The sequence below is a fragment of the Carlito syrichta genome, unplaced genomic scaffold, assembly GCF_000164805.1.
Source record: "Carlito syrichta isolate Samal-C Ts95f unplaced genomic scaffold, Tarsius_syrichta-2.0.1 Scaffold308870, whole genome shotgun sequence".
NCBI lineage: Eukaryota > Metazoa > Chordata > Mammalia > Primates > Tarsiidae > Carlito > Carlito syrichta.
The window spans coordinates 898,111-909,284 of record NW_007252966.1 but is presented as its reverse complement, the minus strand read 5'-3'; the positions used below and the strand labels follow the sequence as shown (position 1 = coordinate 909,284).

The 11,174-nt window shown below is 50.5% G+C and overlaps 1 protein-coding gene and 1 long non-coding RNA gene across 8 annotated transcripts in view; one reads left to right on the top strand and one right to left on the bottom strand.

Moving 5' to 3' along the window:
- Nucleotides 1-204: 204 nt before the first annotated feature.
- Nucleotides 205-1,264, bottom strand: LOC103268663. Its single transcript, XR_504831.2, has 2 exons — nucleotides 1,105-1,264; nucleotides 205-358 (listed from the first exon to the last, which is right to left on the bottom strand). It is a non-coding gene; the product is annotated as an uncharacterized LOC103268663 (long non-coding RNA).
- Nucleotides 1,265-9,553: 8,289 nt separating this feature from the next.
- Nucleotides 9,554-11,174, top strand: part of HNRNPF (heterogeneous nuclear ribonucleoprotein F) — a 23,634-nt gene continuing 22,013 nt past the window's right edge. For 2 of the 7 annotated variants that reach the window (XM_021716671.1, XM_021716670.1), the window contains exon 1: nucleotides 9,854-10,009. The gene's annotated coding sequence lies outside the window, so the exon portion shown is untranslated. Of the gene's footprint in view, nucleotides 9,625-9,853; nucleotides 10,010-10,646; nucleotides 10,742-11,174 lie in introns of those variants that run through there. The other 5 variants (XM_021716669.1, XM_008066253.2, XM_008066254.2 and 2 more) reach the window with 4 other exon arrangements.

Sequence of the window (11,174 nt, the reverse complement as noted above, 5' to 3'; positions counted from 1 at the left end):
GGGCTCCGGCGATCCTTCCCTCAGCCTTCCAAGTAGCTGGAACTACAGGCGCGCACTACCATGCCCGGCTGATTTTTTATTTATTGTGGAGATGAGGTCTCGCCAAGTTGCCCAGGTGGGTCTTGAACCCGCGGGCTCAGGCAATTCACTCACCTCAGCCTCCCAAAGGCAGGGGATTACAGGTTGAGCCACCGAGCCCAGCGATTATAACTTTAAAATAGTCTTTATTATCACTTTTTCCCAGCATCTATAAAACGGTCAACCAGAAAACTATAAAAACTGCTTCTTTGATGATGGATTGTTCATCAGATTCTGCTGGTAGCCAGTTCAATTGATATAGGTAAGACGCAGTTGAGACCTGTAAGAGCAAAGAGAGACAATGTATTTCAGGAAAGTGCCCAGACCATCTGTAAATGAGTTTGCTACAATGAGGTCTCTGAGTTTAGAGAAAAAGTGAAGGAAGGAGGAAAGGCTAAAACAGCAGTAAAAGATGGGGGAGGAAAATATTACGAACAGAAGAAGAATGAGAAAACTACCGTTAACATTTTTAGGCACATCCTTCTAGAACTTTTTAATGTATATTAAGGTATATATTAATCACATACCTTATTAATATACTTAATCATAATACCTTATTAATCGCATACTTAATCACAATACCACAAATACATCATTCTAGGAAAAAGTACACTGGATCACTTTATTTTTTAAGCTCTTTCACTCTGTAATTTCTTGTGTGTGTGTCGCTGTTTTAAAAGTTTAGGTTCTCTCTCCCTCCTCTCACCCTCGGGCCTCTCTTATATCAGGAAGGCAACAGCCAACCACTTGTCAGATTAGGAGTTTTACCTCTGGCCGTGGGTATTAAACAGCATGGCACGAAGAACTCAGTCGTGCCGCTAAGCACCCTATTACTGATGCACGGAGGATATGAGTACAACTACTAAACATTGTTAGTAGCCTCCTTTATCGTCAGGGTTCAAAGAGAAGAAACACAACCACGTATATTAGGATTTGCTGCCAGAATTTGACGTTAAGCAACCGCGCACGCTGGTTAGACTGCCGGGAAGGGAAGTGCAGAACTTGCAAGAACATGCTAGAACTCACCTCAAGTTTCGCTGTTTTCTTTGCCTTTGACCTTGGAAGCGAGAACGTCCTTTACGGGGCGGGATCCGTCTTCACTGAGCTACACACACATCCGGCCCGGAGTCAGAAAACTGAAAGGAGGAACCAAAAGAAGAGGCATGCGAGAGGGACGACAAACGGGGTACTCCGCTCCCCAAGCATCAGGGAAGCCTATTCTGGAGTCCTTTCCCACCGGAAGCGCACAGGGAAGGGCATTCTGGGAAATGTAGTCCAGTGCAGCCAGGCCTGCCGCTCCAGCCGCCGCTGCCCGTTGTTTCCGGCGTTCCCGGTGGCCTACCTCTGGGTATGCCAGGAGAAGAGCAGGCGTTTGGGCAGGGTCAGGGTTCCTGATCTCCGGTCATCTGTGACGCAAGTCCTTTTTTTTTTTTTTTTTTAGGAAAGTTTTGCTTTCTTCTTTGTCTACAAGAGGAGTCAGCCCTCTCTCTTCTTTCTTTTTTTTTTTCCTCCCTCTGTCCCATTTCCGCCTGCCCGCCCCTACACTAACTCTTTTTTTTTTTTTTTTTTTTTGAGTCGGCGTCTCACGCTGTCGCCCAGGCTGGAGTGCAGTGGCACGCTCGCCGCCACCGCAGCCTCGACCTGCTGGGCTCAGGCGATCCTGCCGCTTCAGCCTTTCAAGTAGCCCGAACTACAGGCGCCCGCTACCACACCCGGCTAATTTTTTTTTTTTGACTTATTGTAGAGACGAGGTCTCCCAAGTTGCACGGGCTGGTCTCGAATCCTCACGGTCAGGCAATCCACTCTCCTTGCCCTCCCAAAGTGCTGGGATTACAAGCTGGGCCACCGAGACCGGCCGCCAATCCACTTTTTTTTTTTTTTGGAGTCTCACTCTGTCGCCCAGCCTGCAGTGCAGTGACACACTTACGGCCACCCCAGCATCGACCCACTGGGCTCCAGCGATTGTTTCACCTCAGCCTTCCAAGTAGCCGGAACTACAGGCGAGTGCTACCACTCCCGGCTAATTTTCTAGTTATTGTAGAGACGAGGTCTCGCCAAATGCCCGGGTTGGTCTTGAACTCGAGGGCTCAGGCAATCCACTCGCCTCGCCAATCCACTTTTAACCACTGTTAAACTGAGAAGGGCAGGGGGAAGGAAGAGATAGGTTAGGGAGAGATTTGTTAAAGGCTACAAAATCACAGCTAGGTAGGAGGAATAAGTTCTAGTGTTTCTTACCACTGAAGGGTGACTATAGTTAATAATAATAAATTGTTTCAAAATAGCTAGAAGCATAATTTTTTTTTTTTGAGTCGGAGTCTCACTCTGTCCCCCAGACTGGAGTGCAGTGGTGGCTCCTGGCCACCGCAGCCTCGACCTGCAGGGCTCTGGTGATCCTTCCGCCTCAGCCTTCCAAGTAGCTGAAAGTACAAGTGCGTGCTACCACGCCAGGCTAATTTTTCATTTATTGTAGAGATGAGGTCTCGCCAAGTTGCTTAGGCAGGTCTTGAACCCGTGGGCTCAGGCAATCCACTCACCTCGGCCTCCCAAAGCGCTGGGATTACAGGCTGAGCCACCGAGCCCTTTTGTTTTTTTGAGTCAGAATCTCATTCTGTTGCCCAGGCTGGGATGCAGTGGTATGATCACAGCTCACTGCAGCCTTGATCTTCTGGGTCCAAGCAATCCTTCCACCTCAGTTAGTAGCTGGGACTATAGGTATGCACCACCCAGCCTGGCTAACTTATTTTTTGCTGAGATGACGTCTCACTATGTTTCCTAGGCTGGTCTCAAACTCCTGAGCTCAAGCAATCCTCCTGCCTTGGCATCCCAAAGTGCTGGGATTACAAGCATGAGCCACCTTGCCTTACCAAAAGAACCATTATGAATATATTATAAAGATCTCAAATTAGTTTCATTGTTCTGTGATAAAATTTGGACTTTTCCATTTAAAAAAAGTGGACAAGCCGGGCTCGGTGGCTCAGCCTGTAATCCCGCACCTTGGGAGGCTGAGGTGAGTGGATTGCCTGAGCCCGCGGGTTCGAGACCCGCCTGGGCAGGCAAGACCTCATCTCTACAATAAATCAAAAAATCAGCCAGGTGTGGTAACGCGCGCCTATAGTTCCAGCTACTTGGAAGGCTGAGGTGGAAGGATCGCTGGACCCCAGCAGGTCGAGGCTGCGGTGTCCGGGAGCAGCCACTGCACTACAGTCTGGGCAGCTGAGTGAGACTCCAACTCAAAAAAAAAAAAAAAAAGTGGTCAAAATAAATGTTAGCATGACATATTGCTGCTAAATAAACCCAAGTGATAAAATACTTTTGACAAAAATGTAGGTAATATTGAATACTTAGCACATAGTCAACTCTCAGAGGGAGGCCTAGAACCCGCCTGATCTAGGCCCACAATGTTCTCACCCTCATTCACAAGTCCAGTGAGGCTCAGGAACTATTGGCCAACCCTGGTCTCTTCACTCACTTCCCCCACCCCTTCAATGAACTGATGCTTAGTGAGGCATGTGGGGTTGATCAGGTTCCTCAGTGCCAGGCTCCCTCTCACCCATTCAACCATGGTGGTTTTGAAATAGAAGCTGCAGTTGGAAGGAATTATTATAAACATGTTAGGTTGGATGAGGTATAGAGTTTTACACATTTTACAGTTGTTTTTTTTTTTTTGAGTTGGAGTCTCACTCTGTTGCCCAGACTAGAGTGCAGTGGCCGCTTCCGGCCACCGCAGCCTCGACCTGCTGGGCTCTGGCGATCCTTCCACCTCAGCCTCCCGAGTAGCCAGAATTACAGGCATGCGCTACCAGGCCCGGCTGATTTTTTTATTTATTGTAGAGATGAGGTCTCGCTGCCCAGGCGGGTCTCGAACCCGCGGGCTCAGGCAATCCACTCACCTCAGCCTCCCAAAGGCGCGGGATTAAGGCTGAGCCACCGAGCCCGGCCATTTTACAGTTTTGTTGTACTCACACTTCTGGATGAAAACAAAGCATTTCATGCATTGCCACTTAGGGGGAGTAAGAGGGGTCACTTGGGGAGCAAAGAGGTCAAGGACAGAAGGAGTGAGAACTGTGGGCAAGTGCCTTTATTACAGTTTTTGCAGGAAAAGAGGGCAAACAGGTTTAGGATTGGCTAATTTGAGTAATTACAAGGGGGCTCTGGGGCATAGCAGATCTCCCTGGTTGTCTGCTACCTGGCTCTGGGCTGATTAGGCTGGTTGTATAATGGCCTCTAGTGTGAAAGCCTGATAAGAGAGGTGGTTGTGGGTATGGACTTAATCAGCTGCTCAAGAAGAGGAACTAACTGGCCTCTAGCCAGGGCCCAAAAACTGGGTCAAGACAGCACACACCCTCATACACAAATGATATTACTAGAAGCAATATTTTTTAAAGAAATTATGTAAATCGCCACAAAATTTTTGTTACTTCCCTGATCCTAAAACTTCAGTACTCCTCACTGTATATTATTTTCCATGTTCTTTGAAATTTCAAAATATTTCATAATTCAAAAATTATATGTATAGTTGACAGTTTTTAAGGAATTGAATGCCACTCCCAGAGCACTAGTTTATCTATAAACTTTTGTCCAAAAACAACAAAAGTAAAGAGGGCAAAATATCAATGTCTGTTAAATTTATAGTATTATCTTTAGGGCAAGGTGCGGTGGCTCATGCCTATAATCCCAGCACTTTGGGAGGCTGAGGTGAGAGGACTGACTAAGCTCATGGGTTTGAGACCTTATCTCTACAAAAAAAAAGAAAAAGAAAAAATTAGCTAGGCATGGTGGTGAGTGTCTGTAGTTCCAGGTACTTGGAAGGCGGAAGTGGAAGAATCGCCTGAGCCTAGTACGTCGAGGCTGCAGTGGCTGTGAGCGTGCCACTGCACTCCAGCCTAGGTGACAAAGGGAGACTCCAACTCAAATAAAAAAAATCTTTAATTTTCTGTATTTTTAAAATATTCTATTAAAAAAAACAGTTACTGAGAGGGCAGAAAGAAAGAGAAGTTGCAAGCTGCCCTGTGCCTGACACATCTTGATCCAAATGAACTTTTCTGACTCTCCTCAGGCTTCACAGAAGTGAAGGCATCTAACTGTACATACTATTTGGTGGGAGAACTCATGACAGGCTAAAAACTGATGACATAGAATGGAAACAGACCTAGAACTTAGCTAACACCCAGGCCAGGGCTTCTGTTGCTGGCCCAGCCTGTTGGGAAAATAAACAAAGAAAGGACACTCCACAACACTGTCCACCACTGCCACCCAATCCAGCTGGAGTCTTTTGCTTCAAGCAAAAACCCAGCAAGCTCAGGGATGACATAACCCCTTTCACTGTTTAACACATTAAAGTGCCATTTGAGAAAACTGTAATATTTTCTGAAAGAACTGCAAATAACTCAGGGTCCAGCCTTCCTGGTGGTGTTTGCCTGCTTCCCAGTGTTTACTGATCCCTCCTCTCTGCCTACTAGGGAACAGGGCCTATCCTACAGCTGGACGGTTCAATTGGTTTTCTTACTTCATTCTATTCTCAGATGAGAAAGAAAGGCAGAAAGGGGGCAAGTAAGACAGCCTAAAAGACTTGCTTCTCACTAGGATCTAGATTGTAGCAGTTAAAGCTGACCCTGGAACCAGATGGCTTCCACCCGATGCCCAGACCTAACATCTGGAAGCTGAGTGAGTTACCATAACTACTCTGTACCTCAGTTTCTTTCAACTAAATGGTGATGAGATAATGTAACATCTACTGTTGTCATAAGATTTAAATGAGATTAAGTAGTTAGAATGGTGCAAAGCACAGTGAAAGTGCAAAATGTGTTCATTGTTTTTGTTATTGCTATTTAACAGATGCTGTGATTTTTTTTTTTTTTTGCAGTTAGAGTCTCACTCTGTCACCCAGACTGGAGTGCAGTGGCCGCTCCCAACCACTGCAGCCTCGACCTGCTGGGCTCCGGCGATCCTTCCGCCTCAGCCTTCCAAGTAGCTGGAACGACAGGTGCGTGCTTCCACACCCGGCTAATTTTTGATTTATTGTAGAGATGAGGTCTCGCCAAGTTGCCTAGGCAGGTCTCGAACCCGTGGGCTCAGGCATTCTATTCATCTCAGCCTCCCAAAGGCACGAGATTACAGGCTGAGCCACCGAGCCCGGCTGATGCTATGATTTTGAACAAAAGATTTCTCGAAGTCTTGATGATTCCCACCTACCTATTGGCACTAACTTGGGGAAGGGGATGGGAGTCAAAGTTTAATGAGTAAAGTGATTTCTCAAGAGCTAGCAACTGAAATATTTTGATATATTCCAGACGTTCTAAACCTCTGCACCATTTGTTTGGATGATTTCTAGAGAGGAGTTTGTTTTGTTTTGTTTTGTTTTTGAGCTGGAGTCTCACTCTTTCACCCAGGCTGGAGGGCAATGGCATGCTCACGGCCACTCTCGACCTGCTGGACTCAGGTTATCCTCCCGCCTCAGCCTTGTAAGTAGCTGGAACTACAGGTATGTGCCACCATGCCCAGCTAATTTTTCTTGATTTATTGTAGAGATAAGTTCTCACCAAGTTGCCCAGGTGGTCTTGAACCTGCCGGCTCAGGCAATCCTCTCCCCTGGGCCTCCCATAGTGCTGGGATTATAGGTGTGAGCTACTTAATGTGCCTGGCCAGAGGAGCTTATTTATTTATTTGAGTTGGAGTCTCACTCTGTTGCCCAGGCTGGAAAGCAGTGGCACGCTCCTGGCCATCCCTACCTCAACCTGCTGGGCTCAAGCGATCCTTCTGCCTCAGCCTTCCAAGTAGCTGGAACTACAGGCACACGCCACCACACTTGGCTAATTTTTTGACTTATTGTAGAGATAAGGTCTTGCCAAGTTGCCCAGGCTAGGCTTGAACCCGTGGGCTCAGGCAATCCTTTCACCTGAGCCTCCCAAAGTGCTGGGATTATAGGCGTGAGCCACCGTGCCTGGCCAAATATACTTCTTTTTTCTTTTTCTTGAGTCGGAGTCTCACTCTGTCACCCAAGCTGGCTTTTTTTTTTTTTGAGATTGGAAAATATAATTTATTTAGAATGTAAACTAGCGAGAGAAAGAGGAGATTCACCCTCGCAAGGTAGGAGAGGGGGCCAAAGCTTAAGAAACATGGCCTGCAGCCAGGCGCGATGGCTCAAGCCTGTAATCCCAGCACTTTGGGAGGCTGAGGTGAGAGGACTGCCTGAGCCCAGGGCTTGAGACCAGCCTGGGCAATTTGGCGAGACCTAGTCTCTACAAAAAAAAATTAGCCAGTTGTGGTGGTGCATGCCTATAGTTCCAGCTACTTGGAAGGCTGAGGCAGAAGGATCACCTGAGCCCAGCAGGTCGAGGCTGCGGTGGTTGTAAGCATGCCATTGCACTCCAGCCTGGGCAGCAGTGAGACTCGGACTCAAAAATAAACAAACATGGCCTGGCCATAGCTCAGAAAGCACATGGCCACACCATAGCTTAGCAAGGCGATGGCCTACAACACAGATTTTTTAATTTTTAATTTAATTTTAATTTTTATTTTTGAGCTGGAGTCTCACTCTGTCGCCCAGACTGGAGTGCAGTGGCCGCTCCTGGCCACCGCAGCCTCGACCTGCTGGGCTCCGGTGATCCTTCCGCCTCAGCCTTCCAAGTAGCCGGAATTACAGGCATGCACTACCACGCCCGGCTGATTTTTTGATTTATTGTAGAGATGAGGTCTTGCTGCCCAGGCGGGTCTCGAACCTGCGGGCTCAGGCAATCCACTCACCTCAGCCTACCAAAGGCGCGGGATTACAGGCTGAGCCACTGAGCCCTGCTAATTTTTAATTTTAAATATGTGAGGTACAATTCAGGGATAGGTATAAAAATGTTCATTATGCACCTTGTTGATGAGGTGTGCTCAGGCTCCCCCCCACTACAAATCTTAAAAGTATATCTCTGTGAAGATATTCTCAAGACTCGCGAAGCATGTCTCTATGTTTCAGATTAGGTAATACACTTTGGTGGGCACAGCAGTGAAACAAAGGGCCACCACTAAGGAGGTAATCCAAGTGGATCAAGCGTGGCCAAGCATTTGACAGTTGATAAGATGCAGTCAGACATTTGTGGAAAAGGACTAGGACCCGTGGCACCAGTCTGAGTGATGGCAGCCCTCACTGTGGAAGACAGCCTGCGTTGACTGTGGTTACTCAATGCCTAAAAAAGATATAGTGGACACCTGGGATGATTCCCAATAGCAGCAGGGGGCTCATGATCAGACCAAGGCCCTAGTCTTGCATTCAAAGGAGACCACCTCAAAGATGATTACATTACTGATGAATAATATAGAACTGTCAGACCTAAGTGAAGGAATCAAAGAGCTCACTTGGGTCAGTGGCGCTCTTAATGAAAAGATTGCATAAACATATCTTCTAGGAGCTGGTTTCACAGTCCCTAAATTCTGAAGCATTTCTATTTTTGCTGTAATTTTTTTTTTTTTTTTGAGTTGGAGTCTCACACTCATGGCCACCATAGCCTCACCCTGCTGGGCCCAGGCCATCCTTCTGTCTCACCCTTCCAAATAGCTGGAACTACAGGCAGGTACCACCACGCCTAATTTTCCTTGATTTATTGTAGAGGGGGGTCTCACCAAGTTGCCCAGGCTGGTCTTGGGCCCGTGCAATCCTCTCACCTCGGTCTCCTAAAGCGCTGGGATTATAGGCGTGAGCCACCATGCCCAGCCTTATTGTAGGTTTTTCTATAATTTTGTTTCAAGTTACTAAATTTTCTCCTTGGACATGTTCACCTCTTCTTACGTCTCCTGCTTTTATTTTTCTCATTCTTTCTTTCTTGGAATCGGCTTTTTTTTTATTTTGGACAAACTACTCTTTCCTTCATCATGGTTGTCTACTCATAATCTGAGACACTCTTTTGAGCACTCCTTTAATTTATCTGGTGATTTTATTTATCTATTTTTTTGAGTTGGGGTCTCACTGTGTCGCGCAGGCTGGAGTGCAGTGGCAGGCTCATGGCCATCACAGACTCGACCTGGTAACCTCAGGTAGTCTTTCCGTCTCAGCCTTCCACGTAGTTGGAAGCAAAGGTTCACACCACTACGCGAGGCTGAATTTTTTTTTTTTTTTTTTTGAGTCTGAGTCTCACTCCATCGCCCAGGCTGGAGAGCAATGGCACGCTCACAGCCATCCCAGCGTTGCGGTCTCCTTCCTCCGCATAAAACGACTCTCATTTTCTTCTCCCACGCTGGTCTTCAAAACGGGCATGTCCTTTGGGCTCACGTTTCGGCTTTCGGCGGGGCTCACCCGGTCAGTACCCTCTATACCTTCATGTGCATTCAGCAAGAACCGACGCTCTGCTCACGGACGCTGCCTTACTCCGCGGCCGCCGTTGCCCTCCCCGCGCCGGCCCCGCCCCGCGTCCAACTGGCTAATCGCCGGCTCCGTACCGGACGCGTCACAATGGCGCTGTAGTGGCCCCGCCCCCGGAAGCTCGCTGGCGGGGCCCCGCCCTGCCACGGCCCTTGCGTTGTTCCGGCTCCGTCGTGGGAGCAGGTCTGCGCCGTGTCTTCCTGAAGGTGGGGTTCGGGGGGAACCGGCTCGCGGTCACACCGGCAGCTAGCAGCGGGGTGGGCACGAGGGCTCTCAGGGCTTCTGTTTCCGGGTGCCCGGGGCGCAGGACCTAGCCGGGGCGGGCACGCCGGGAGCAGGAGGGCTTCCGGAAGCGCCGCGTGCGCTCGCCGGGCAGGAACCGAGGACTCGGGCCCAGCGCGCGCCTGACCCCGCCCCTCGGAAGCCCTGCCCAGAGCGCGCAGACGGGGGTTTCCATGGTGATGGTAAACAAGCTTTAACTGCCTCAGCTACAACTGCCAAGTCCCCCGCGTTCCACCCTCCTCTAGGTGCTCCGAGGGACGACCGAGGTGCCGGATGTGAGAGCGGGAGCGTGGAGACTCGGAGGCCGAGGTGAGGGATGTCCTGGGCGGGCGACAGCGGGCTTGAGTTCGAGGGCCGCACATCGGGGACTGGGCGGGGATTGGGCCCACTGAGGCGGAAACTGCGGGGCTGGGGTTTGGGATTGAGGAGGCGGGATCCGTCCGAAGTCGAGGGCTCCATAACCACCTGAGGACTGGACCTACTGGGGTAGAGACCGTGGGCCTGGGGCTTGGGATCAGGGAGGCGGCATCTGAGTTCAAGGCCGCACACCCGGGACTGCGTGGGGACTGGACGCACTGTGGGTGGCGACCGTGAGGCCGAGATTTAGGATCCGAGGTTGGGCGCCGCACACCCGGTACCGAGTAGGAACTGGGCCCACTGGCATCAGGGGAGGTACTGTCTGAGGCCGAGAGGGTGGGAACCGCGGGCTGCGACTTGGGGTCGGGGTCGGCGGGGCTCGCGGCCTCAGCGGGTAAGGCCTGGCAGGCGGCGAGGAAGCGACGGAGGGCCGCGTGGCGTCATCCCTGCTCGGGGCGGGGCACCGGCTGCCGTCGGGGGGGGCTCTTTTGAAATGAAAGCCGAGGGCTCACGTGGCCGAGGCGCCCGAGAGTTGCACAAGACTCTTGTGGGAGGCTGACTCCTCCCCCCTCCCACGCCCCGCTCCCGGAGCCCTCATTCGGTCCCTGGGGCCTTTTCTTCCTCGGCGGCGGCGGCGCGTGTGCTCTGAGCGCCGGTTCCTGCGTTGGTCTCCTGCTCGTAGAGGTATCGTGTTTGCGTTTGGGGTGAAAAGGTCTGCTTCGTGAACACTTTTACGCGGAGTGAGCTTACTCGGCCGTTTCCTTTTATTTTTTCGTATCTTTAAATTGATTTTTGCCGATAACCTCACTGCTCCTAGGAAACTTGTGCGCACGCGGCCTGGCTGGCGCGGCGCCTTCTCCCGGCCTGCCGAGTCGCGGATCAGGGTTCTGAGGAGCGCTCCCCGCAGACGCGTGGCTAAAGGGCGCCCCGTGGCCTCCGCCAAGCCACCCCTGTCCCCCACTGGGATTCGCGTTTGCCCGAAGACAGAGGAAGGAGAGCCCGGCCGGGCCTGCCTCCCGCGCGGGCGCTCTTCGCCGCGGCTTCTCCTTTCCCGTCAGCCGGAGGACGAACGAATGTGCCGCCTAGTTTTCGAAACTCCTCGTGTGGCGCCGGGTGG